The sequence below is a fragment of the Triticum aestivum genome, chromosome 4D (assembly GCF_018294505.1).
Source record: "Triticum aestivum cultivar Chinese Spring chromosome 4D, IWGSC CS RefSeq v2.1, whole genome shotgun sequence".
Classification (NCBI taxonomy): Eukaryota; Viridiplantae; Streptophyta; class Magnoliopsida; order Poales; family Poaceae; genus Triticum; species Triticum aestivum.
Window position 1 is genome coordinate 416,922,860 of NC_057805.1, and position 5,322 is coordinate 416,928,181.

Consider the following 5,322-nt stretch of genomic DNA (forward strand, 5'->3'; position numbering starts at 1 on the left):
GCGCGGCGGCGCTGGTTCGTCCGGCGGCGGCGGACGCGTCCGGCCGCGGAGAGGGCGATTTTTAGGGTTTGGACTGCGAATTTTCGGGGGGAGGTGCAAATATATAGGTAGAGGGAGCCAGGAGAGTCCAAATGAGGTGCGGTTTTCGCCCACACGATTGTGATCGAACGACCTAGAGCATGGAGGTGAGTTTGCTGGGTTTTGGGCTGTTAGAAGGGGGGTTTTGCTGCAACACACAAACGGACTTTGCGGTTACCGGGTTAACCATTGGAGTACCAAACGACCTCCAAATGGAACGAAACTTGACCGGTGGTCTACCGGTGGTATACCAAGGCCACTTGGCTAGCCTTGGTCCATTCCGAGAACGTTTGACACCCGCTCATGAAAGGAAAACAAGAGGGGTGCGCCGGAGGAGGTGGGAGTGCCGGATTGCAAAACGGACAACGGGGAAGATGCTCGGACGCATGAGACGAACACGTATGCAAATGCAATGCACATGATGACATGATATGAGATGCATGACAAGAACAAAATGCAAAACGAAAGACAAAACCCGACCACGAAGGGAATATCATATCACATGGCCGAAAATGGCAAGAGTTGGAGTTACAAATATGGAAAGTTACATCCGGGGTGTTACAGAGGTCGATCTCTTGTAATGGACGACGGCGTCGGGGTATCAGCTCTGGCATGGTGGAGGAGGACGGCGGTGGATGGGGTGGCGGACGGAGGAGGCTGGGGTGGAGAGGGTGTTTTGGTGCCCACAGAGTACGAATGGGGAACTGGAGGGAGAGAGGGAGGGGGGAACCATGTCTTCAGGGCGCGCTTGTCTCAAATGCGAGGAAATTTACAAACTTAGCCCCCGTTTCAAATTTCCTACATCACAACAATATTAGTCGGTTGGGGATAGGATGGTAATCTCCCATACACCGAATATTTGCCGACGAGAGTTTGTTTTTGGCGCCCACCATGTATGAATCGGGGAGGGAGTCGATTTCGGCCGAGGAGACACTGTGTTTGGCGCCCACCGTGTATGAATCCGGGTGAGAGGCGGTTATGTCACGTTTGAGTGAAATTACAAACCTACCCCTATCGAAACCTATAGAAATTGAGCCGATAGGCTTTGCGTCGCAGGGAGAGGCAGTAATTTCCATCTCGCAAATTTTGGTTTCAGGCGGTTACTGCGACTTTCCCCGCTTCGTTCAAATTTTGCAGAGTGCATGTTTACCGTTCCAACTCAATTCGAATCCCATTTGTATTCTATTTTTGTTCGCGCAGGATCCATTTTTGATTGGAATAAAATTCTATATACATCATTTTTTATATATACTTTCAAAAGCACAACAAAGAATTCTGCTCCTTTATATGTATCATATGATTTACAAATACAGTGATCTCAAAATTAAAAGGTTGAATTCAAAAAATTTAAACCAAATTATGTTCTACTAAAATGTATGGACCAGTAATATCTACATATTAAATAACATAGATGCGCGTAAATTCATATGAGGATGCATGTTTGATAGATCAATTTTGGTTTCGGCCAGTTACTGCAACTTTCCCCACTTCGTTCAAATTTTGCAGAGTGCATGTTTACCATGCCAACTCAATTCGAATTCCGTTTGTATTCTATTTTTGTTCGGGCAAGATCCATTTTCGATTGGAATAAAATTCTATATACATCATTTTTTATATATACTTTCAAAAGCACAGCACCCTTTATACATAAATGTGGTTTACAAATGGCATGATCTCAGATTCATAAGGCTGTATCCATCTTAATTTGGATTTTCAAATATTTGAAACCACTTTATGTTGAAATCCAATGTATGCATTCCTCGCTAACTGTCTCTAATTAATGCGTGTTTCATGTGTTTTTTTACTTCTCAAACATGTATAATGTGTTTCACACATGCAACATATAGTGTAATCCCGTTTAGACATTAATTGCATATAAACCATGCATCGTTTCTAATTAAAGTATCTATGGATCACTAATATTGATAAACTATATAACACTAGTAAATTGTACGTGCTTTGCACGCCATTTAAATATATATAAAAAGCATGGGAAAATACATTTGAATATGTATTATCTTTCCTAGAATCCTATCGGACAAGATCCAACTTGGTTCTTACCTTTATAGAATCCATATTGTTCTAGACTCTTTTTATTAGAGTATTAGATAAGCATGTGAATAGATGCTTCTAGAACACATGAGATGGTTGAGTTGGGGGTTCAATTAGAAGGCCACGTGGCAGAATCCTATGAGTTGAAAACTATATCCAACGGATGATAATGCTCGGATTTGCCTTCTCTTGACCATTGGATGGGCATATCCAACGACCAATATTTGAAGCTATTGACACACTATATAGTGGTATAGATTACACGTGTCCCCAAATTCAAATGAATATGCATGTTTGATACACCAATTTGCGTTATGATATTATCGATGGTGTGATCTCCAGTTTAAATATTTGAATCCCTTTAATCCAGATATTCGTCTCATATAGCTATCACTCATGCTTATATAGGAGTATCTCTCTAGACCTATACACGTTCATCGTCTCTCGGGTATCTCTCGTGCTACCTGTATGTCGACAATGATCTTTTATCTTCATAACACACTGACAGTACTCTCTCCATCGACCTTCATCACTCTATCTCTCTCTAAGTATATCTCGCTCCTTGCTATGTGTCTCTAACTATGATTCTCCATGTGGAATCTCTTTCTCTCACACAAACACAAAACTTTGTCTCCCGGAGTCTCATTTCTCTCTACTATTTCCCTGTGTGCCACTCGCACACCCCCTCTCACACAGAGATGCCTTTCTCTCCTTAGGTATGAGAAGCTACGACTCTTCCTCTTAAATATCTCTTTCTCACACACAAACATAAACTCTGTCTCCCAGGGTCTCATATTTATCCACCGTTCTCTTGTATGTCGCTCACACACACTCTCTCTCCCTAGAGATATCTGGCGTTCCCTCATATGTCTCTCTAGCTATCACTCTCGTTATGGAATATCTTTCTATCTCGCAGACACAAAAATCCATCTCTCGGGATCTCATTTCTCCCTGATATTTGTTTGTATGTCACTCACATGCACCCTCTCTCTATCTCTCTCACACCCACACACATAACTCAGCCTTCTGATCCACTCGACTCCGATCTTTAACACACACTAGCTAGCATCTTTATCTTTCTATTTATCTGTTTCTCAATCAACCTTCCTTCTCACCCTCACTCTTGCTTCCTATCATGCAAACTACATATGTTTCTCTCTACATGAAGTCAAGTGCCCTCTTTTTATCTTTCTCTCACACACACATAACTTCACCCTTTGAACCACCCGGCGGTCATCTCCAACACTCAAACTAGCGGATGTCCCTCTAGCTAGCATCTCCATCTCTATATCTATCTGTAGTTTCTCCGTCAACATTTCTTTCTCGCACGCAGTCTTGCTTCCTATCACCCACACTATATATGTCTCTCCATACATGCATTTATAGGTTGATCTCTTTTGCACAATCGTTGTGTCTCACTCCCTCTGCTCGCCATAGATGCATGCTCCAACCCATGGCACTATCTCTTAAAGAAAAAAACACATGCTCAATTGTCGGGCCTTCTTCCCTGCACTCTCCCATGCATGCATATTGTCATACCGATCCGTCTCTCCCATTTCGTTGATCTTATGACTTATGTCTTCTTTCTTTTATCTCAATCATGCGCGCGCGCACACACACACACACATCCCACGTATACATGTATACCTCTCGCACATGCACGTTCAAGGTCTCTATGTCTCCATACATAGTTAATTACCTTCAACCCTAATGCCACATCGAATCGTTCTCTTCTTGTGTGCACATAACTTCCGCCTGGATGGGTAAAACACACACTCACACTTAACAATCTCCTTCTAGCTACCCCCCCTCTCACTCTTCCCCTATATCCCCGAAACCAGTAAGACCATCCCTTCGTTTAATTCCCGCCTACATGCACCATCGATATATAGTAGTCTTCCTCGGTGTCTCTCGAACAAACACGTTCTCTCGATGTCGACTCCTCTCACGCGCACACACCTTCTCTTCCCTCTCTACGGGCCTTTTCTCTCTCGCACCCCATCATTGGTGGCCTCTGCCATACACATCACCTCTCTATGATGAAGCCACGCACACTTAAATTACATCCGCCACCGAGGACCCCGCGTCACACACACACACACATGCATCCACCCACCCACACACACACACAAACACACACGCACCCATCCACCCACCCACACACACACACACCAAGACTCCATCACACACACATAGACACTAAGACTCCATCTCTCTCTCTCACACACACACGCGCGCGCGCGCGCACCCACCCACCCACTCCCCACACACACTAAGACTCCATCACACATACACATGCTCTAGGCGGAGCATTTGTTCCTACCACCCTTCATCCAACCTTACCCGTATGATAAATAATCACCTTAATTTACTTGTATAACATGGACAAATTCCACTTTACTTTAGTAGTTAGCAAACTTATCATCTCTACTCTTATAAAAAACCGAGTTGGTGATGATGGTGTGCCTGCCATCTTGTAATATAGACCGTCCGATCTATATCTGACGGATAGAAAGCAAACTATGATAATTTTACAAAAGATACCCGCACCTCTCTCCACATCCTTATCTCCCACAACCTCATTGCTGAGCAATTAAAAAAGGAAGTCTCTGGAACAATCTAGCTTGGTGGCCGCTGCCGCCTGCCGGCGCCGTCCATCCCCATGCCTCCGCCCAGTCCGACCACCAGTCACCACCACACTCCACTCCTCCTCACCTTATCTCTCATCTTTCATTTTTTCGATGAAATTCTCGAGATACCAGTTTTTCGATAAAATTCTTGAGATATCATTAGTTTTTACACATGTGATTACTCCTGCGTGGGTCAATCACAACAGGTGTTTTGTTAAAAAATGCATATTGATGTTCCGTGCAATGCACGAGCATCTTGCTTGTAATTATATAACGCAAAATCACGAGCAGGAAGTGACATTTGTTTACACAACCACGTTAACATGGCCACGTAAATCACTAGCTAAAGTGTAATACCATTATACTTATATCCCGATGCAAAAGGTTGAGTACATGTCCGAAGAGTAGAGTCGCACACACGCACTCTGTCTCTTAGAATCTCACACACCAGTTACGTGACGCCCACTTAAGCAGACACGTATGTTACAATTTGTGCACCCGCGGGTACACGTGATGGTGCGCATTTATTTAAGCCGGACGGCGAACCCAAACAGTAGCTGCA